This window comes from Apium graveolens, chromosome 8 (genome assembly GCF_009905375.1).
Source record: "Apium graveolens cultivar Ventura chromosome 8, ASM990537v1, whole genome shotgun sequence".
NCBI lineage: Eukaryota > Viridiplantae > Streptophyta > Magnoliopsida > Apiales > Apiaceae > Apium > Apium graveolens.
This window is the reverse complement of record NC_133654.1, coordinates 15668091-15687454: the sequence shown is the minus strand read 5'-3', so window position 1 is coordinate 15687454 and position 19364 is coordinate 15668091. Positions and strand designations below refer to the sequence as shown.

The 19364-nt window shown below is 33.9% G+C and overlaps 35 non-coding genes and 4 pseudogenes across 35 annotated transcripts; 11 read left to right on the top strand and 28 right to left on the bottom strand.

The window, feature by feature from the left end:
• Positions 1 to 37: 37 nt before the first annotated feature.
• On the bottom strand, positions 38 to 154 carry LOC141682074 (5S ribosomal RNA). The gene has a single exon (XR_012559478.1). It is a non-coding gene; the product is annotated as a 5S ribosomal RNA (ribosomal RNA).
• A 226-nt stretch (positions 155 to 380) lies between these two features.
• On the bottom strand, positions 381 to 501 carry LOC141682049 (5S ribosomal RNA). The gene has a single exon (XR_012559453.1). It is a non-coding gene; the product is annotated as a 5S ribosomal RNA (ribosomal RNA).
• A 213-nt stretch (positions 502 to 714) lies between these two features.
• Positions 715 to 835, bottom strand: LOC141682012 (5S ribosomal RNA). Its single transcript, XR_012559417.1, has one exon. It is a non-coding gene; the product is annotated as a 5S ribosomal RNA (ribosomal RNA).
• Positions 836 to 1053: 218 nt separating this feature from the next.
• Positions 1054 to 1172, bottom strand: LOC141682061 (5S ribosomal RNA). The gene has a single exon (XR_012559465.1). It is a non-coding gene; the product is annotated as a 5S ribosomal RNA (ribosomal RNA).
• Positions 1173 to 1388: 216 nt separating this feature from the next.
• On the bottom strand, positions 1389 to 1507 carry LOC141681104 (5S ribosomal RNA). Its single transcript, XR_012558547.1, has one exon. It is a non-coding gene; the product is annotated as a 5S ribosomal RNA (ribosomal RNA).
• Positions 1508 to 1726: 219 nt separating this feature from the next.
• LOC141682036 (5S ribosomal RNA) lies at positions 1727 to 1847 on the bottom strand. Its single transcript, XR_012559441.1, has one exon. It is a non-coding gene; the product is annotated as a 5S ribosomal RNA (ribosomal RNA).
• A 222-nt stretch (positions 1848 to 2069) lies between these two features.
• LOC141682000 (5S ribosomal RNA) lies at positions 2070 to 2187 on the bottom strand. The gene has a single exon (XR_012559405.1). It is a non-coding gene; the product is annotated as a 5S ribosomal RNA (ribosomal RNA).
• A 213-nt stretch (positions 2188 to 2400) lies between these two features.
• LOC141681988 (5S ribosomal RNA) lies at positions 2401 to 2519 on the bottom strand. Its single transcript, XR_012559393.1, has one exon. It is a non-coding gene; the product is annotated as a 5S ribosomal RNA (ribosomal RNA).
• Positions 2520 to 2713: 194 nt separating this feature from the next.
• Positions 2714 to 2832, bottom strand: LOC141682312 (5S ribosomal RNA). The gene has a single exon (XR_012559714.1). It is a non-coding gene; the product is annotated as a 5S ribosomal RNA (ribosomal RNA).
• A 217-nt stretch (positions 2833 to 3049) lies between these two features.
• On the bottom strand, positions 3050 to 3168 carry LOC141682190 (5S ribosomal RNA). The gene has a single exon (XR_012559592.1). It is a non-coding gene; the product is annotated as a 5S ribosomal RNA (ribosomal RNA).
• Positions 3169 to 3387: 219 nt separating this feature from the next.
• On the bottom strand, positions 3388 to 3507 carry LOC141681965 (5S ribosomal RNA). The gene has a single exon (XR_012559369.1). It is a non-coding gene; the product is annotated as a 5S ribosomal RNA (ribosomal RNA).
• A 219-nt stretch (positions 3508 to 3726) lies between these two features.
• LOC141681348 (5S ribosomal RNA) lies at positions 3727 to 3845 on the bottom strand. The gene has a single exon (XR_012558788.1). It is a non-coding gene; the product is annotated as a 5S ribosomal RNA (ribosomal RNA).
• A 219-nt stretch (positions 3846 to 4064) lies between these two features.
• LOC141681226 (5S ribosomal RNA) lies at positions 4065 to 4183 on the bottom strand. The gene has a single exon (XR_012558667.1). It is a non-coding gene; the product is annotated as a 5S ribosomal RNA (ribosomal RNA).
• A 221-nt stretch (positions 4184 to 4404) lies between these two features.
• LOC141682067 (5S ribosomal RNA) lies at positions 4405 to 4523 on the bottom strand. The gene has a single exon (XR_012559472.1). It is a non-coding gene; the product is annotated as a 5S ribosomal RNA (ribosomal RNA).
• Positions 4524 to 4741: 218 nt separating this feature from the next.
• Positions 4742 to 4860, bottom strand: LOC141681717 (5S ribosomal RNA). The gene has a single exon (XR_012559142.1). It is a non-coding gene; the product is annotated as a 5S ribosomal RNA (ribosomal RNA).
• A 218-nt stretch (positions 4861 to 5078) lies between these two features.
• On the bottom strand, positions 5079 to 5197 carry LOC141681950 (5S ribosomal RNA). Its single transcript, XR_012559362.1, has one exon. It is a non-coding gene; the product is annotated as a 5S ribosomal RNA (ribosomal RNA).
• Positions 5198 to 5414: 217 nt separating this feature from the next.
• LOC141681471 (5S ribosomal RNA) lies at positions 5415 to 5533 on the bottom strand. The gene has a single exon (XR_012558903.1). It is a non-coding gene; the product is annotated as a 5S ribosomal RNA (ribosomal RNA).
• Positions 5534 to 5751: 218 nt separating this feature from the next.
• On the bottom strand, positions 5752 to 5870 carry LOC141681919 (5S ribosomal RNA). Its single transcript, XR_012559333.1, has one exon. It is a non-coding gene; the product is annotated as a 5S ribosomal RNA (ribosomal RNA).
• A 217-nt stretch (positions 5871 to 6087) lies between these two features.
• LOC141682024 (5S ribosomal RNA) lies at positions 6088 to 6206 on the bottom strand. The gene has a single exon (XR_012559429.1). It is a non-coding gene; the product is annotated as a 5S ribosomal RNA (ribosomal RNA).
• Positions 6207 to 6416: 210 nt separating this feature from the next.
• Positions 6417 to 6535, bottom strand: LOC141681042 (5S ribosomal RNA). The gene has a single exon (XR_012558485.1). It is a non-coding gene; the product is annotated as a 5S ribosomal RNA (ribosomal RNA).
• A 218-nt stretch (positions 6536 to 6753) lies between these two features.
• LOC141681840 (5S ribosomal RNA) lies at positions 6754 to 6872 on the bottom strand. The gene has a single exon (XR_012559263.1). It is a non-coding gene; the product is annotated as a 5S ribosomal RNA (ribosomal RNA).
• Positions 6873 to 7092: 220 nt separating this feature from the next.
• LOC141681976 (5S ribosomal RNA) lies at positions 7093 to 7211 on the bottom strand. The gene has a single exon (XR_012559380.1). It is a non-coding gene; the product is annotated as a 5S ribosomal RNA (ribosomal RNA).
• Positions 7212 to 7430: 219 nt separating this feature from the next.
• On the bottom strand, positions 7431 to 7549 carry LOC141681943 (5S ribosomal RNA). Its single transcript, XR_012559357.1, has one exon. It is a non-coding gene; the product is annotated as a 5S ribosomal RNA (ribosomal RNA).
• A 219-nt stretch (positions 7550 to 7768) lies between these two features.
• On the bottom strand, positions 7769 to 7887 carry LOC141681956 (5S ribosomal RNA). The gene has a single exon (XR_012559366.1). It is a non-coding gene; the product is annotated as a 5S ribosomal RNA (ribosomal RNA).
• Positions 7888 to 8105: 218 nt separating this feature from the next.
• Positions 8106 to 8195, bottom strand: LOC141682099 (5S ribosomal RNA; annotated as a pseudogene).
• A 220-nt stretch (positions 8196 to 8415) lies between these two features.
• LOC141681931 (5S ribosomal RNA) lies at positions 8416 to 8534 on the bottom strand. The gene has a single exon (XR_012559345.1). It is a non-coding gene; the product is annotated as a 5S ribosomal RNA (ribosomal RNA).
• A 218-nt stretch (positions 8535 to 8752) lies between these two features.
• LOC141682087 (5S ribosomal RNA) lies at positions 8753 to 8849 on the bottom strand (annotated as a pseudogene).
• Positions 8850 to 9063: 214 nt separating this feature from the next.
• Positions 9064 to 9182, bottom strand: LOC141681594 (5S ribosomal RNA). Its single transcript, XR_012559022.1, has one exon. It is a non-coding gene; the product is annotated as a 5S ribosomal RNA (ribosomal RNA).
• A 187-nt stretch (positions 9183 to 9369) lies between these two features.
• Positions 9370 to 9565, top strand: LOC141681895 (U2 spliceosomal RNA). The gene has a single exon (XR_012559313.1). It is a non-coding gene; the product is annotated as a U2 spliceosomal RNA (small nuclear RNA).
• Positions 9566 to 10175: 610 nt separating this feature from the next.
• Positions 10176 to 10334, top strand: LOC141681257 (U1 spliceosomal RNA). The gene has a single exon (XR_012558697.1). It is a non-coding gene; the product is annotated as a U1 spliceosomal RNA (small nuclear RNA).
• A 904-nt stretch (positions 10335 to 11238) lies between these two features.
• LOC141681674 (U2 spliceosomal RNA) lies at positions 11239 to 11434 on the top strand. Its single transcript, XR_012559100.1, has one exon. It is a non-coding gene; the product is annotated as a U2 spliceosomal RNA (small nuclear RNA).
• Positions 11435 to 12044: 610 nt separating this feature from the next.
• LOC141682172 (U1 spliceosomal RNA) lies at positions 12045 to 12203 on the top strand. Its single transcript, XR_012559573.1, has one exon. It is a non-coding gene; the product is annotated as a U1 spliceosomal RNA (small nuclear RNA).
• Positions 12204 to 13100: 897 nt separating this feature from the next.
• Positions 13101 to 13290, top strand: LOC141681914 (U2 spliceosomal RNA). Its single transcript, XR_012559330.1, has one exon. It is a non-coding gene; the product is annotated as a U2 spliceosomal RNA (small nuclear RNA).
• A 611-nt stretch (positions 13291 to 13901) lies between these two features.
• Positions 13902 to 14060, top strand: LOC141682270 (U1 spliceosomal RNA). Its single transcript, XR_012559671.1, has one exon. It is a non-coding gene; the product is annotated as a U1 spliceosomal RNA (small nuclear RNA).
• A 904-nt stretch (positions 14061 to 14964) lies between these two features.
• Positions 14965 to 15160, top strand: LOC141681773 (U2 spliceosomal RNA). The gene has a single exon (XR_012559196.1). It is a non-coding gene; the product is annotated as a U2 spliceosomal RNA (small nuclear RNA).
• Positions 15161 to 15771: 611 nt separating this feature from the next.
• Positions 15772 to 15930, top strand: LOC141681123 (U1 spliceosomal RNA). The gene has a single exon (XR_012558565.1). It is a non-coding gene; the product is annotated as a U1 spliceosomal RNA (small nuclear RNA).
• Positions 15931 to 16833: 903 nt separating this feature from the next.
• Positions 16834 to 17025, top strand: LOC141681686 (U2 spliceosomal RNA). Its single transcript, XR_012559112.1, has one exon. It is a non-coding gene; the product is annotated as a U2 spliceosomal RNA (small nuclear RNA).
• A 609-nt stretch (positions 17026 to 17634) lies between these two features.
• Positions 17635 to 17827, top strand: LOC141681441 (U1 spliceosomal RNA; annotated as a pseudogene).
• Positions 17828 to 18730: 903 nt separating this feature from the next.
• Positions 18731 to 18886, top strand: LOC141681963 (U2 spliceosomal RNA; annotated as a pseudogene).
• Positions 18887 to 19364: the final 478 nt, after the last annotated feature.

Genomic DNA, 19364 nt, shown 5'->3' with positions numbered 1-19364 from the left:
GAAAAAAAATTAAGAAAAAAAAACGTGAAACGAAAAAAGGGTGCAAACGAGGACTTCCCAGGGGTCACCCATCCTAGTACTACTCTCGCCCAAGCACGCTTAACTTCGGAGTTCTGATGGGATCCGGTGCATTAGTGCTCGTATGATCGCCACCCGTCAAGAAAGTGCAAAGTAATTGTATATACGAAGATTTAGAGCGGTTTTGCATTATTACTCGATAAATTGATAAAAAAAATTAAAAATAGAAAAGAATTAGAATAAAAATAAGAAAAAATAAAAGAATAAAGGGAAAAGAGTAATGAACTAAACATCGGAAGAAATGTGTTTGTATCAAAGAGAAAAAAAATTAAGAAGAAAAAAAATAACGTGAAACGAAAAAAGGGGTGCAACACGAGGACTTCCCAGGGGGTCACCCATCCTAGTACTACTCTCGCCCAAGCACGCTTAAACTTCGGAGTTCTGATGGGATCCAGGTGCATTAGTGCTGGTATGATCGCACCGGTAAGAGAAGTGCAAAGTAATTGTATATACGAAGATTTAGAGCGGTTTTGCATTATTACGCGATAAATTGATAAAAAAATTAAAAAATAGAAAAATAAGAATAAAAATAAGAAAAAATAAAAGAATAAGGGAAAAAGTATGAACTAAACATCGAAGAAATGTGTTGTACAAAGAAAAAAAAATTAAGAAGAAAAAAAAAACTGAAACGAAAAAAGGGTGCAACACGAGGACTTCCCAGGGGGTCACCCATCCTAGTACTACTCCTCAGCCCAAGCACGCTTAACTTCGGAGTTCTGATGGGATCCAGTGCATTAGTGCTGGTATGATCGCACCCGTCAGAGAAGTGCAAAGTAATTGTATATACGAAGATTTAGAGCGGTTTTGCATTATTACAGCGATAAATTGATAAAAAAATTAAAAAATAGAAAAAATAAGAATAAAAATAAGAAAAAATAAAAGAATAAAGGGAAAAATTATGAACTAAACATCGAAGAAATGTGTTCTACAAAGAGAAAAAAAATTAAGAAGAAAAAAAAACGTGAAACGAAAAAAGGGGTGCAACACGAGGACTTCCAAGGGGGTCACCCATCCTAGTACTACTCTCGCCCAAGCATGCTTTACTTTGGAGTTCTGATGGGATCCGGTGAATTAGTGTTGGTATGATCGCACCCGTCAGAGAAGTGCAAAGTAATTGTATATACGAAGATTTAGAGCGGTTTTGCATTATTACGCGATAAATTGATAAAAAAATTAAAAAATAGAAAAAATAAGAATAAAATAAGAAAAAATAAAGAATAAAGGGAAAAAATTATGACTAAACATCGAAGAAATGTGTTGTACAAAGAGAAAAAAATTAAGAAGAAAAAAAAAAACGTGAAACGAAAAAAGGGGTGCAACACGAGGACTTCCCAGGGGGTCACCCATCCTAGTACTACTCTCGCCCAAGCACGCTTAACTTCGGAGTTCTGATGGGATCCGGTGCATTAGTGCTGGTATGATCGCACCCGTCAAAGAAGTTCAAAGTAATTGTATATACGAAGATTTAGAGTGGTTTTGCATTATTACGCGATAAATTGATAAAAAAAATTAAAAAATAGAAAAAAATAGAATAAAAATAAGAAAAAATAAAAGAATAAAGGGAAAAAATTATGAACTAGACATCGAAGAAATGTGTTGTACAAAGAGAAAAAAATTAAGAAGAAAAAAAAAAACGTGAAACGAAAAAGGGGTGCCAACACGAGGACTTCCCAGGAGGTCACCCATCCTAGTACTACTCTCGCCCAAGACACGCTTAACTGCGGAGTTCTGATGGGATCCGGTGCATTAGTGCTGGTATGATCGCACCCGTCAGAGAAGTGCAAAGTAATTGTATATACGAAGATTAGAGCGGTTTTGCATTATTACGCGATTAAAATGATAAAAAAAAATTAAAAAATAGAAAAAATAAGAATAAAAAATAAGAAAAAATAAAAGAATAAGGGAAAAAAATAATGAACTAAACATCGAAGAAATGTGTTGTACAAAGAGAAAAAAAATTAAGAAGAAAAAAAAAAAACTGAAACGAAAAAGGGGTGCAACACAGGAACTTCCCAGGGGTCACCCATCCTAGTACTACTCTCGCCCAAGCACGCTTAACTTCGGAGTTCTGATTGGATCCGGTGCATTAGTGCTGGTATGATCGCACCCGTCAGAGAAGTGCAAAGTAATTGTATATACGAAGATTTATAGCGGCTTTTGCATTATACGCGATAATTGATAAAAAAATTAAAAATAGAAAAATAAGAATAAAATAAGAAAAAATAAAATAATAAAGGGAAAAATATGAACTAAACATCGAAGAAAATGTGTTGTACAAAGAGAAAAGAATTAAGAAGAAAAAAAAAACGTGAAACGAAAAAAGGGGTGCAACACGAGGACTTCCCAGGGGGTCACCCATCCTAGTACTACTCTCGCCCAAGCACGCTTAACTTCGGAGTTATGATAGGATCCGGTGCATTAGTGCTGGTATGATCGCACCCGTCAAAGAAGTTCAAAGTAATTGTATATACGAAGATTTAGAGTGGTTTTGCATTATTACGCGATAAATTGATAAAAAAATTTAAAAAATAGAAAAAATAAGAATAAAGGGAAAAAATATGAACTAAACATCGAAGAAATGTGTTTTACAAAGAGAAAAAAAATTAAGAAGAAAAAAAAACGTGAAACGAAAAAAGGGGTGCAACACGAGGACTTCCCAGGGGGTCACCCATCCTAGTACTACTCTCGCCCAAGCACGCTTAACTTCGGAGTTCTGATGGGATCCGGTGCATTAGTGCTGGTATGATCGCACCCGTAAGAGAAGTGCAAAGTAATTGTATATACGAAGATTTAGAGCGGTTTTGCATTATTACGCGATAAATTGATAAAAAAAATTAAAAAATAGAAAAAATAAGAATAAAAATAAGAAAAAATAAAAGAATAAAGGGAAAAAATATGAACTAAACATCGAAGAAATGTGTTGTACAAAGAGAAAAAAAATTAAGAAGAAAAAAAACGTGAAACGAAAAAAGGGGTGCAACACGAGGACTTCCCAGGGGGTCACCCATCCTAGTACTACTCTCGCCCAAGCACGCTTAACTTCGGAGTTCTGATGGGATCCGGTGCATTAGTGCTGGTATGATCGCACCCGTCAGAGAAGTGCAAAGTAATTGTATATACGAAGATTTAGAGCGGTTTTGCATTATTACGCGATAAATTGATAAAAAAAAATTAAAAAAATAGAAAAAATAAGAATAAAAATAAGAAAAAATAAAAGAATAAAGGGAAAAAATATGAACTAAACATCGAAGAAATGTGTTGTACAAAGAGAAAAAAAATTAAGAAGAAAAAAAAACGTGAAACGAAAAAAAGGTGCAACACGAGGACTTCCCAGGGGGTCACCCATCCTAGTACTACTCTCGCCCAAGCACGCTTAACTTCGGAGTTCTGATGGGATCCGGTGCATTAGTGTCTGGTATGATCGCACCCGTCAGAGAAGGGCAAAGTAATTGTATATACGAAGATTTAGAACGGTTTTGCATTATTACGCGTTAAATTGATAAAAAAAAAATTAAAAAATAGAAAATATAAGAATAAAAATAAGAAAAAATAAAAGAATAAATGGAAAAAATATGAACTAAACATCGAAGAAATGTGTTGTACAAAGAGAAAAAAAATTAAGAAGAAAAAAAAACGTGAAACGAAAAAAGGGTGCAACACGAGGACTTCCCAGGGGGTCACCCATCCTAGTACTACTCTCGCCCAAGCACGCTTAACTTCGGAGTTCTGATGGGATCCGGTGCATTAGTGCTGGTATGATCGCACCCGTCAGAGAAGTGCAAAGTAATTGTATATACGAAGATTTAGAGCGGTTTTGCATTATTACGCGATAAACTTGATAAAAAAAAATTAAAAAATAGAAAAATAAGAATAAAAATAAGAAAAAATAAAAGAATAAAGGGAAAAAATATGAACTAAACATCGAAGAAATGTGTTGTACAAAGAGAAAAAAAATTAAGAAGAAAAAAAAAACGTGAAACGAAAAAAGGGTGCAACACGAGGACTTCCCAGGGGGTCACCCATCCTAGTACTACTCTCGCCCAAGCACGCTTAACTTCGGAGTTCTGATGGGATCCGGTGCATTAGTGCTGGTATGATCGCACCCGTCAGAGAAGTGCAAAGTAATTGTATATACGAAGATTTAGAGCGGTTTTGCATTATTACGCGATAAATTGATAAAAAAAATTAAAAAATAGAAAAAATAAGAATAAAAATAAGAAAAAATAAAAGAATAAAGGGAAAAAAATATGAACTAAACATCGAAGAAATGTGTTGTACAAAGAGGAAAAAAAAATTAAGAAGAAAAAAAAACGTGAAACGAAAAAAGGGGTGCAACACGAGGACTTCCCAGGGGGTCACCCATCCTAGTACTACTCTCGCCCAAGCACGCTTAACTTCGGAGTTCTGATGGGATCCGGTGCATTAGTGCTGGTATGATCGCACCCGTCAGAGAAGTGCAAAGTAATTGTATATACGAAGATTTAGAGCGGTTTTGCATTATTACGCGATAAACTGATAAAAAAAATTAAAAAATAGAAAAAATAAGAATAAAAATAAGAAAAAATAAAAGAATAAAGGGAAAAAATATGAACTAAACATCGAAGAAATGTGTTGTACAAAGAGAAAAAAAATTAAGAAGAAAAAAAAACGTGAAACGAAAAAAGGGGTGCAACACGAGGACTTCCACGGGGGTCACCCATCCTAGTACTACTCTCGCCCAAGCACGCTTAACTTCGGAGTTCTGATGGGATCCGGTGCATTAGTGCTGGTATGATCGCACCCGTCAGAGAAGTGCAAAGTAATTGTATATACGAAGATTTAGAGCGGTTTTGCATTATTACGCGATAAATTGATAAAAAAAATTAAAAAATAGAAAAAATAAGAATAAAAATAAGAAAAAATAAAAGAATAAAGGGAAAAAATATGAACTAAACATCGAAGAAATGTGTTGTACAAAGAGAAAAAAAATTAAGAAGAAAAAAAAACGTGAAACGAAAAAAGGGGTGCAACACGAGGACTTCCCAGGGGGTCACCCATCCTAGTACTACTCTCGCCCAAGCACGCTTAACTTCGGAGTTCTGATGGGATCCGGTGCATTAGTGCTGGTATGATCGCACCCGTAAGAGAAGTGCAAAGTAATTATATATACGAAGATTTAGAGCGGTTTTGCATTATTACGCGATAAATTGATAAAAAAATTAAAAAATAGAAAAAATAAGAATAAAAATAAGAAAAAATAAAAGAATAAAGGGAAAGAGTATGAACTAAACATCGGAGAAATGTGTTGTATAGAAAGAAAAAAAATTAAGAAGAAAAAAAAACATGAAACGAAAAAAGGGGTGCAACACGAGGACTTCCCAGGGGGTCACCCATCCTAGTACTACTCTCGCCCAAGCACGCTTAACTTCGGAGTTCTGATGGGATCCAGTGCATTAGTGCTGGTATGATCGCACCCGTAAGAGAAGTGCAAAGTAATTGTATATACGAAGATTTAGAGCGGTTTTGCATTATTACGCGATAAATTGATAAAAAAATTAAAAAATAGAAAAAATAAGAATAAAAATAAGAAAAAATAAAAGAATAAAGGGAAAAAGTATGAACTAAACATCGAAGAAATGTGTTGTACAAAAAGAAAAAAAATTAAGAAGAAAAAAAAAACGTGAAACGAAAAAAGTGGTGCAACACGAGGACTTCCCAGGGGGTCACCCATCCTAGTACTACTCTCGCCCAAGCACGCTTAACTTCGGAGTTCTGATGGGATCCAGTGAATTAGTGCTGGTATGATCGCACCCGTCAGAGAAGTGCAAAGTAATTGTATATACGAAGATTTATAGCGGTTTTGCATTATTACGCGATAAACTGATAAAAAAATTAAAAAATAGAAAAAATAAGAATAAAAATAAGAAAAAATAAAAGAATAAAGGGAAAAATTATGAACTAAACATCGAAGAAATGTGTTGTACAAAGAGAAAAAAAATTAAGAAGAAAAAAAAACGTGAAACGAAAAAAGGGGTGCAACACGAGGATTTCCAAGGGGGTCATCCATCCTAGTACTACTCTCGCCCAAGCATGCTTTACTTTGGAGTTCTGATGGGATCCGGTGCATTAGTGCTGGTATGATCGCACCCGTCAGAGAAGTGCAAAGTAATTGTATATACGAAGATTTAGAGCGGTTTTGCATTATTACGCGATAAACTGATAAAAAAAATTAAAAAATAGAAAAAATAAGAATAAAAATAAAAGAATAAAGGGAAAAATTATGAACTAAACATCGAAGAAATGTGTTGTACAAAGAGAAAAAAAAATTAAGAAGAAAAAAAAACGTGAAACGAAAAAAAGGGGTGCAACACGAGGACTTCCCAGGGGGTCACCCATCCTAGTACTACTCTCGCCCAAGCACGCTTAACTTCGGAGTTCTGATGGGATCCGGTGCATTAGTGCTGGTATGATCGCACCCGTCAGAGAAGTGCAAAGTAATTGTATATACGAAGATTTAGAGCGGTTTTGCATTATTACGCGATAAACTGATAAAAAAAATTAAAAAATAGAAAAATAAGAATAAAAATAAGAAAAAATAAAAGAATAAAGGGAAAAATTATGAACTAAACATCGAAGAAATGTGTTGTACAAAGAGAAAAAAAAATTTAAGAAGAAAAAAAACGTGAAACGAAAAAAAGGGTGCAACACGAGGACTTTCCACGGGGTCACCCATCCTAGTACTAGTCTCGCCCAAGCACGCTTAACTTCGGAGTTCTGATGGGATCCGGTGCATTAGTGCTGGTATGATCGCACCCGTCAGAGAAGTGCAAAGTAATAGTATATACGAAGATTTAGAGCGGTTTTGCATTATTACGCGATAAACTGATAAAAAAATTAAAAAATAGAAAAAATAAGAATAAAAATGAGAAAAAAATAAAAGAATAAAGGGAAAAATTATGAACTAAACATCGAAGAAATGTGTTGTACAAAGAGAAAAAAAAATTTAAGAAGAAAAAAAAACGTGAAACGAAAAAAAGGGTGTAACACGAGGACTTTCCACGGGGTCACCCATCCCAGTACTAGTCTCGCCCAAGCACGCTTAACTTCGGAGTTCTGATGGGATCCGGTGCATTAGTGCTGGTATGATCGCACCCGTCAGAGAAGTACAAAGTAATAGTATATACGGAGATTTAGAGCGGTTTTGCATTATTACGCGATAAACTGATAAAAAAAATTAAAAAATAGAAAAAATAAGAATAAAAATAAGAAAAAATAAAAGAATAAAGAGAAAAATTATGAACTAAACATCGAAGAAATGTGTTGTAAAAAGAGAAAAAAAAATTAAGAAGAAAAAAAAACGTGAAACGAAAAAAGGGGTGCAACACGAGGACTTCCCAGGGGGTCACCCATCCTAGTACTAATCTCTCCCAAGCACGCTTAACTTCGGAGTTCTGATGAGATCCGGTGCATTAGTGCTGGTATGATCGCACCCGTCAGAGAAGTGCAAAGTAATTGTATATACGAAGATTTAGAGCGGTTTTGCATTATTACGCGAGAAACTGATAAAAAAAATTAAAAAATAGAAAAAATAAGAATAAAAATAAGAAAAAATAAAAGAATAAAGGGAAAAATTATAAACTAAACATCGAACAAATGTGTTGTACAAAGAGAAAAAAAAATTAAGAAGAAAAAAAAACGTGAAACGAAAAAAAGGGTGCAACACGAGGACTTTCCACGGGGTCACCCATCCTAGTACTAGTCTCGCCCAAGCACGCTTAACTTCGGAGTTCTGATGGGATCCGGTGCATTAGTGCTGGCATGATCGCACCCGTCAGAGAAGTGCAAAGTAATAGTATATACGAAGATTTAGAGCGGTTTTGCATTATTACGCGGTAAACTGATAAAAAAAATTAAAAAATAGAAAAAATAAGAATAAAAATAAGAAAAAATAAAAGAATAAAGGGAAAAATTATGAACTAAACATCGAAGAAATGTGTTGTACAAAGAGAAAAAAAATTAAGAAGAAAAAAAAACGTGAAAGGAAAAAAGGGGTGCAACACGAGGACTTCCCAGGGGGTCACCCATCCTAGTACTACTCTCGCCCAAGCACGCGCATTAGTGCTGGTATAATCGCACCCGTCAGAGAAGTGCAAAGTAATTGTATATACGAAGATTTAGAGCGGTTTTACATTATTACGCGATAAACTGATAAAAAAAATTAAAAAATAGAAAAAATAAGAATAAAAATAAGAAAAAATAAAAGAATAAAGGGAAAAATTATGAACTAAACATCGAAGAAATGTGTTGTACAAAGAGAAAAAAAAATTAAGAAGAAAAAAAAAACGTGAAACGAAAAAAGGGGTGCAACACGAGGACTTCCAAGGGGGTCACCCATCCTAGTACTACTCTCGCCCAAGCACGCTTAACTTCGGAGTTCTGATGGGATTCGGTGCATTAGTGCTGGTATGATTGCACCCGTCACAGAAGTGCAAAGTAAATGTATATACGAAGATTTAGAGCGGTTTTGCATTATTACGAGATAAATTGATAAAAAAATTAAAAAATAGAAAAAATAAGAATAAAAATAAGAAAAAATAAAAGAATAAAGGGAAAAAATATGAACTAAACATCGAAGAAATGTGTTGTACAAAGAGAAAAAAAATTAAGAAGAAAAAAAAAATGTGAAACGAAAAAAGGGGTGCAACACGAGGACTTCCCAGGGGTCGCCCAAGCACGCTTAACTTCGGAGTTCTGATGGGATCCGGTGCATTAGTGCTGGTATGATCGCACCCGTCAGAGAAGTGCAAAGTAATTGTATATACGAAGATTTAGAGCGGTTTTGCATTATTACGCGATAAATTGATAAAAAAATTTAAAAAATAGAAAAAATAAGAATAAAAAAAAGAAAAAATAAAAGAAAAAAGGGAAAAATTATGAACTAAACATCGAAAAATGTGTTGTACAAAGAGAAAAAAAATTAAGAAAAAAAAATGTGAAACGAAAAAAAGGGTGCAACACGAGGACTTCCCAAGGGGTCACCCATCTTAGTACTACTCTCGCCCAAGCACGCTTAACTTCGGAGTTCAAATGGGATCCGGTGCATTAGTGCTGGTATGATCGCACCCGTCAGAGAAGTGCAAAGTAATTGTATATACGAAAATTTAGAGCGGTTTTGCATTATTACGCGATAAATTGATAAAAAAAAATTAAAAAAAGAAAAAATAAGAATAAAAATAAGAAAAAATAAAAGAATAAAGGGAAAAAGTATGTCGAACTCATCCATATAAACAAGGTCAGATAGCTTGTTCATTCATACCTTTCTTGGCCTTTTGGCAAAGATCAAGGGTAGTATCTGTTCTTATCAGTTTAATATCTGATGTATGGGCCAGTGGTACACACGATATTTAATTATTTTTTTTATCGGGGAAGATCCTAACAATAGCTTGCTATTGAGGTCTTCATGCGTCGCCTAAGTGTTACACTACTGCTCGGGCCTGGCGCACCCCCACCAAATCAAAGAATAAATAATTTTTTAAAGGACATGAGCTCTTTGTCGGAAAAAAAATCGTTATTCCGATTGTTTCCAGATGAAAGTTTAAAACTACGACGATATATTTCAAATATAATTTAACTTATTGTAACAATTTATGAATATTGCCTCAATTTCACCTTTTTAATATAATATTTCACGACAACAAGTAATATAGTTTCAATTTCACCCTTTATAATAGAATACACGACAATAAATAATAAAGTTCTGATTTTCCAGATTCAAGTACAAAGATTGTACCTCATTTCGATCCATATTCAACGAACCGAGTTATTATGTCATCCAAAGCTATTTTCACTCACTGGCCGCAAACTGCATAAAGGTATCGATGGTGTAAGAAATTACGTTTGGAGATATAGATATTTCTTGTTTTTTATTTAAGGAAAATAACTCCCAAATTTTAAATTACATGTCAATCGCACTACAAAATTATATTCAAATACATCATCCAAAGATTTACACTATCGTTGATAACAAAAGTCTGCTCTGAGAACTTTCCACATTGACCGATATAAGGTAAAATATTCCAACAACGCTATGAATAGAGATATACGGCCTACATGAAAACTTACTTACCAGGATGGGGTCAATGAGCGATCATTAAAGTCCATGGCCTAGGGAAGTGACTTCCATTGCACTTTGGATGGGTTCTTGGCTAAGGTCTACCCATGTGGTGGAGACTACATCATAATTTGTGTTAGGGGGCTTGCGTTCGCGCAGCCCCGCCAACTATATTACATAATTTGTTATATTACTGAAATTCATGAAACCTGGTAAACCAAGGGGATTTTAAACTTGGGGTGGCGAAATCTAAAATTCGGGATTAATCAATTAAAAACTTCATTTATTTAAAGTGGATACTATTTATTGAATAATTGCAAGTAAAAATTACTCTTATTAACACGCAAATGAATTTATAGTCTCTCACTAAATAAATTCATCATAATATAAAATAAGAAATGATAGGTGAGGTAAATATTCACAATTACAAACATCAACATGCACATTTATTGTACTGCGCCATTATCTTGGTCATGTTAAGGGTTTCGTTTTCTTTTAAGTTTGATGACATATTGTGCTTAAAAATTAATTCTCCTCTTACGTGGAGTTTTTTTAATTTTATTTTCCACAACAATGACAAAAACCGTGTAATCTAAAGATGCATTTGGTTTCTCACAACACAGTTTTTCCACATCATTCATATTTAAGGTGTTACGCGGTATTACTTTCCCGTTTAAGTTTCAGTTGAAATTTGAGCATAAAACACAAGTCTCGCAACATACTAAATTTTTTGTTGGGTGTGGTTGCATGAAATTTACAACAAGCAACTGAATAGGAATTCGTAATGCACCGAAAATGATAGAAAAGCAGTTGACTTCCATATTATTAATTAAACGATTTGGAAAAACATTTTATGCACTTACTCCAACAGTTTATTATTTTCTATTTTTTGAGGGAGAAGTCAATATGTATATACTCGAACAATTCATATTCATATCTTATTCCACGCTTTACAACATTCCTTACATTAGTAGTTTATATGTACTTGGAGTTCCGTACCACCTCTAGATACTTTTCGGTAGATGTGTCGAACTGATCCATATAAACAAGGTCAGATAGCTTGTTCATTCATACCTTTCTCGGCCTTTTGGCTAAGATCAAGTGTAGTATCTGTTCTTATCAGTTTAATATCTGATATATGGGCCAATGGTCCACGCGATATTAAATTAATTTTTTTATCGGGGAAGATCCTAATAATAGGTTGCTATTGAGGTCTTCATGCGTCGCCTAAGTGCTACACTACTGCTCGGGCCTGGCACACCCCCACCGAATCAAAGAATAAATATTTGTTTAAAAGACACGACCTCTCTGCCGGAGAAAAAAATCGCTATCTTGATTGTTTCGAGATGAAAGTTAAAACTAAGGTGATATATTTCAAATATAATTTAACTTGTTGTAACAATTTACGAATATTGCCTCAGTTTCACCTTTTTAATATAATATTTCAGGATAATAAGTAATATAGTTCCAATTTCACCTTTTATAATAGAATGCACGACAATAAATAATAAAGTTCTGATTTTCCAGATTCAAGTACAAAGATTGTACCTCATTTCGATCCATGTTCAACAAACTGAGTTATTATGTCATCCAAAGCTATTTTCACTCACTGGCCGCAAACTGCATAAAGGTACCGATGGTGTAAGAAATTACGTTTGGAGATATAGATATTCCGTGTTTTTTATTTAAGACAAATAACTCCCAAATTTTAAATTACATGTCAATCGCTCTACGAAATTATAGTCAAATACATCATCGCAAGATTTACACTATCGTTGATAACAAAAGTCTGCTCCGAGAACATTGTACACCGACCAATCTAAGGTAAAATATTCAAACAACGCTATGAATAGAAATATACGGCCTACATGAAAGCTTACTTACCTGGATGGGGTTAATGGGCGATCATTAAAGTCCATGGCCTGGGGAAGTGACTTCCATTGCACTTTGGATGGGTTTTTGCCTAAGGTCTACCCAAGTGGTGGAGCCTATATCGTAATTTCTGTTAGGGGGCTTGCGTTCGCGCAACCCCGCCAACTATATTACATTATTTGTTATATTACTGAATTTCATGAAACTTGGTAAACCAAGGGGATTTTAAACTTGGGGTGGAGAAATCTAAAATTCGGGATTAATCAATAAAAAACTTCATTTATTTAAAGTTATTACTATTTATTGAATAATTGCAAGTAAAAATTACTCTAATTAACACGCAAATGAATTTATAATCTCTCACTTAATTAATTCATTATAATATAAAATAAGAAATGATAGGTGAGGTTAATATTCACAATTACAAACATCAACATGCACATATATTGTACCGCGCCATTATCTTGGTCACGTTATGGGTTTCGTTTTCTTCTAAGTTTGATGAAATATTGTGCTTAAAAATTAATTCTCCTCTTACGTGGAGTTTTATTAATTTTATTTTCCGCAACAATGACAAAAACCGAGTAAACTAAAGACGCATATGGTTTCTCACAACACAGTTTTTCCGCATCATTCATATTTAATGTGTTACCCGGTATTGCTTTCCCGTTTAAGTTTCAGTTTAAATTTAAAACTAAAACACAAGTCTCGCAACATACTAAATTTTTTGTTGGATGTGGTTGCATAAAATTTGTAGCAAGCAACTGAATAGGAATTCGTAATGCACCTAGAGTGATAGAAAAGCAGTTGACTTGCATATTATTAATATTTGGAAAAACATTTTATGCACTTACTCCAACAGTTTATTATTTTTTATTTTTGAGGGAAAAGTCAATTTTTATATACTCGAACAATTCATATTCATATCTTATTCCACGCTTTACAATATTCCTTACATTAGTAGTTTATATATACCTGGAGTTCGGTACCACCTCTAGATACTTTTCGGTAGATGTGCCGAACTCATCCATATAAACAAGGTCAGATAGCTTGTTCATTCATACCTTTCTCGGCCTTTTGGCTAAGATCACGTGTAGTATCTGTTCTTATCAGTTTAATATCTGATGTATGGGCCAATGGTACACACGATATTTAATTAATTTTTTTATCGGGGAAGATCCTAACAATAGCTTGCTATTGAGGTCTTCATGCGTCACCTAAGTGTTACTCTACTGCCTGGCGCATCCCCACCAAATCAAAGAATAAATAATTTTTTAAAGGACATGAGCTCTTTGTCGGAAAAGAAAATCGTTATTCCGATTGTTTCCAGATGAAAGTTTAAAACTACGATGATATATTTCAAATATAATTTAACTTGTTATAACAATTTACGAATATTGCCTCAATTTCACCTTTTTAATATAATATTTCACGACAACAAGTAATATAGTTTCAATTTCACCCTTTATAATAGAATGCACGACAATAAATAATAAAGTTCTGATTTTCCAGATTCAAGTACAAAGATTGTACCTCATTTCGATCCATATTCAACGAACCTAGTTATTATGTCATCCAAAGCTATTTTCACTCACTGGCCGCAAACTGCATAAAGGTACCGAAGGTGTACGAAATTATGTTTGGAGATACAGATATTTCGTGTTTTTTATTTAAGACAAATAACTCCCAAATTTTAAATTACATGTCAATCGCACTACGAAATTATATTCAAATACATCATCCAAAGATTTACACTATCGTTGATAACAAAAGTCTGCTCTAAGAACTTCCCACATTGACCGATATAAGATAAAATAATCCAACAACGCTATGAATAGAGATATACGGCGTACATGAAAACTTACTTACCAGGATGGGGTCAATGGGCGATCATTAAAGTCCATGGCCTAGGGAAGTGACTTCCATTGCACTTTGGATGGGTTCTTGGCTAAGGTCTACCCATGTGGTGGAGCCTACATCATAATTTGTGTTAGGGGGCTTGCGTTCGCGCAACCCCGCCAACTATATTACATAATTTGTTATATTACTGAAATTCATGAAACCTGGTAAACCAAGGGGATTTTAAACTTGGGGTGGTGAAATCTAAAATTCGGGATTAATCAATTAAAAACTTCATTTATTTAAAGTTATTAATATTTATTGAATAATTGCAAGTAAAAATTACTCATATTAACACGCAAATGAATTTATAGTCTCCCACTAAATAAATTTATCATAATATAAAATAAGAAATGAAAGGTGAGGTAAATATTCATAATTACAAACATCAACATGCACATATATTGTACTGCGCCATTATCTTGGTCATGTTAAGGGTTTCGTTTTCTTTTAAGTTTGATGACATATTGTGCTTAAAAATTAATTCTCCTCTTACGTGGAGTTTTCTTAATTTTATTTTCCACAACAATGACAAAAACTGTGTAAACTAAAGACGCAAATGGTTTCTCACAACACGGTTTTTCCGCATCATTCATATTTAAGGTGTTACGCGGTATTGCTTTCCCGTTTAAGTTTCAGTTGAAATTTGAACATAAAACACAAGTCTCACAACATACTAAATTTGTTCTTGGGTGTGGTTGCATGAAATTTGCAACAAGCAACTGAATAGGAATTCGTAATGCACCGAGAGTGATAGAAAAGCAGTTGACTTGCATATTATTAATTAAATGATTTGGAAAAACATTTTATGCACTTACTCCAACAGTTTATTATTTTTTATTTTTTGAGGGAAAAGTCAATATGTATATACTCGAAGAATTCATATTCATATCTTATTCCACGCTTTACAACATTCCTTACATTAGTAGTTTATATGTACTTGGAGTTCCGTACCACCTCTAGATACTTTTCGGTAGATATGTCGAACTGATCCATATAAATAAGGTCAGATAGCTTGTTCATTCATACCTTTCTCGGCCTTTTGGCTAAGATCAGCTGTAGTATCTGTTCTTATCAGTTTAATATCGGATATATGGGCCAATGGTCCACACGATATTAAATTAATTTTTTTATCGGGGAAAATCCTAATAATAGCTTGCTTTTGAGGTCTTCATGCGTCGCCTAAGTGTTACACTACTACTCAGGCCTGGCGCACCCCCACCAAATCAAAGAATAAATATTTTTTTAAAAGACACGACCTCTCAGCGGGAGAAAAAAATCGCTATTCCGATTGTTTCGAGATGAAAGTTTAAAACTAAGGTGATATATTTCAAATATAATTTAACTTGTTGTAACAATTTACGAATATTGCCTCAATTTCACCTTTTTAATATAATATTTCACGACAACTAGTAATATAGTTTCAATTTCACCCTTTATAATAGAATGCACGACAATAAATAATAAAGTTATGATTTTCCAGATTCAAGTACAAAGATTGTACCTCATTTCGATCCATATACAACGAACCGAGTTATTATGTCATCCAAAGCTATTTTCACTCACTGGCCGCAAACTGCATAAAGGTACCGATGGTGTAAGAGATTACGTTTAGAGATATAGATATTCCATGTTTTTTATTTAAGACAAATAACTCCCAAATTTTAAATTACATGTCAATCGCACTACGAAATTATATTCAAATACATCATCACAAGATTTACACTATCGTTGAAAACAAAAGTCTGCTCTGAGAACTTCCCACATTGACCGATATAAGGTAAAATATTCCAACAACGCTATGAATAGAGATATATGACCTACATAAAAACTTACTTACCTGGATGGGGTCAATGGGTGATCATTAAAGTCCATGGCATAGGGAAGTGACTTTCATTGCACTTTGGATGGGTTCTTGGCTAAGGTCTACCCATGTGGTGGAGCCTACATCATAATTTGTGTTAGGGGGCTTGCGTTCGCGCAGCCCCGCCAACTATATTACATAATTTGATATATTACTGAAATTCATGAAACCTGGTTAACCAAGGGGATTTTAAACTTGGAATGGCGAAATCTAAAATTCGGGATTAATCAATTAAAAACTTCATTTATTTAAAGTTATTACTATTTATTGAATAATTGCAAGTAAAAATTACCCTTATTAACACGCAAATGAATTTATAGTCTGTCACTAAATAAATTCATCATAATATAAAATAAGAAATGATAGGTGAGGTAAATATTCACAATTACAAACATCAACATGCACATATATTGTACTGCGCCATTATCTTGGTCATGTTAAGGGTTTCGTTTTCTTTTAAGTTTGATGACATATTGTGCTTAAAAATTAATTCTCCTCTTACGTGGAGTTTTTTTAATTTTATTTTCCACAACAATTACAAAAACCGTGTAAACTAAAGACGCATATGGTTTCTCACAACACGGTTTTTCCGCATCATTCATATTTAAGGTGTTACCCGGTATTGCTTTCCCGTTTAAGTTTTAGTTGAAATTTGAACATAAAACACAAGTATTGCAACATACTAAATTTGTTGTTGGGTGTGGTTGCATAAAATTTGTAGCAAGCAACTGAATAGGAATTCGTAATGCACCGAGAGTGATAGAAAAGCTGTTGACTTGCATATTATTAATTAAACGATTTGGAAAATATTTTATGCACTTACTCCAATAGTTTATTATTTTTTATTTTTTGAGGGAAAAGTCAATATGTATATACTCGAACAATTCATATTCATATATTATTCCACGCTTTACAACATTCCTTACATTAGTAGTTTATATGTACCTGGAGTTCCGTACCACCTCTAGATACTTTTCGGTAGATATGCCGAACTCATCCATATAAACAAGGTGAGATAGCTTGTTCATTCATACCTTTCTCGGCCTTTTGGCTAAGATCAAGTGTAGTATCTGTTCTTATCAGAATATCTGATATATGGGCCAATGGTCCACATGATATTAAATTAATTTTTTTATCGGGAAGATCCTAACAATAGCTTGCTATTGAGGTCTTCATGCGTCGCCTAAGTGTTACAATACTGCTCGGGCCTAGCGCACCCCCACCAAATCAAAGAATAAATATTTTTTTAAAAGACACGAACTCTCTGCCGGAGAAAAAAATCGCTATTCTGATTGTTTCGAGATGAAAGTTTAAAACTAAGGTGATATATTTCAAATATAATTTAACTTGTTGTAACAATTTACGAATATTGCCTCAATTTCACCTTTTTAATATAATATTTCAGGATAATAAGTAATATAGTTTCAATTTCACCTTTTATAATAGAATGCATGACAATAATAATAAAGTTTTGATTTTCCAGATTCAAGTACAAAGATTGTACCTCATTTCGATCCATGTTCAACAACCGAGTTATTATGTCATCCAAAGCTATTTTCACTCACTGGCCGCAAACTGCATAAAGGTACCGATGGTGTAAGAAATTACGTTTGGAGATATAGATATTCCGTATTTTTTATTTAAGACAAATAACTCCTAAATTTTAAATTACATGTCAATCGCACTACGAAATTATAGTCAAATACATCATCGCAAGATTTACACTATCGTTGATAACAAAAGTCTACTCTGAGAACTTACCACACCGATCGATCTAAGGTAAAATATTCCCACAACACTATGAATAGAGATGTACGGCCTACATGAAAACTTACTTACTCGGATGGGGTCAATGGGCGATTATTAAAGTCCATGGCCTAGGGAAGTGACTTCCATTGCACTTTGGACGGATTCTTGCCTAAGGTCTACCTTAGTGGTGGACGGGTTCTTGCCTAAGGTCTACCTTAGTGGTGGAGCTTACATCATAATTTGTGTTAGGGGGCTTACGTTCGCGCAGCCCCGCCAACTATATTACATAATTTGTTATATTACTGAATTTCATGAAACCTGGTAAACCAAGGGGATTTTAAACTTGGGGTGGCGAAATCTAAAATTCGGGATTAATCAATTAAAAACTTCATTTATTTAAAGTTATTACTATTTATTGAATAATTGCAAGTAAAAATTACTCTTATTAACACGCAAATGAATTTATAGTCTCTCACTTAATTAATTCATCATAATATAAAATAAGAAATGATAGGTGAGGTAAATATTCACAATTACAAACATCAACATGCACATATATTGTACTGCACCATTATCTTGGTCACGTTAAGGGTTTCGTTTTCTTTTAAGTTTGATGACATATTGTGCTTAAAAATTAATTCTCCTCTTACGTGGAGTTTTTTTAATTTTATTTTCCGCAACAATGACCAAAACGTGTAAACTAAAGACGCATATGATTTCTCATAACACGGTTTTTCCGCATCATTCATAATTAAGGTGTTACCCGGTATTGCTTTTCCGTTTAAGTTTCAGTTGAAATTTGAAAATAAAACACAAGTCTTGCAACATACTAAATTTGTTGTTGGGTGTGGTTGCATGAAATTTGCAGCTAGCAACTGAATAGGAATTCGTAATGCACCGAGAGTGATAGAAAAGCAGTTGACTTACATATTATTAATTAAATGTTTTGAAAAAACATTTTATGCACTTACTCCGACATTTTATTGTTTTTTATTTTTCGAGGGAAAAGTCAATTTGTATGTACTCTAACAATTCATATTCATATCTTATTCCACGCTTTACAGCATTGCTTACATTAGTAGTTTATATGTACCTGGAGTTCCATACCACCTCGAGATACTTTTCGGTAGATGTGTCGAACTCATCCATATAAACAACGTCAGATAGCTTGTTCATTCATACATTTCTCGGCCTTTTGGCTAAGATCAAGTGTAGTGTTAGGAATATGTTGTGAACTTGATTATAAATTAAACAAAACACCTTAGTAGATTTAACTTAGTGAATTTTGTAGTACTCGATGGATATTTAATTATAGTCCCGACGGATGAGTTAATATAGTCACGACGGATGACAAATTGACATCCACCGGGTGAGTAGCTTATGTAATAATAAGTATTGTGGCACATTTTTGCAAGCAACTTTGTGTAGATTCTGTAGGAGTATTTGAGTCATGTTGACTACTAGTGGATATGCAGAATAGGTTGATTAATTGTAAATATGAGATGTCTTGTAATTATGTATAAGTGAAATGGAGTCATATGACAAATAGCTACCCGACGGATGATCAACAAAGCTACCTGACGGATGATCAACAGAGCTACTCGACGGATAACAAACATGTACCCGACGGATGATCAAATTCAAATATCTATTGACAGTGACAACACATTCACACGCGTTGGGTGTTTGCAAAAGGAATGTGGCAGCCTGTTAAGCAGGAATTTGAGAACAAAAAAGCATTACCATTTCCATGCAAATTATGAAGATATTCAAATATGCTGGAATAGAGTAGTGAAGTATCATGGAGTTAGA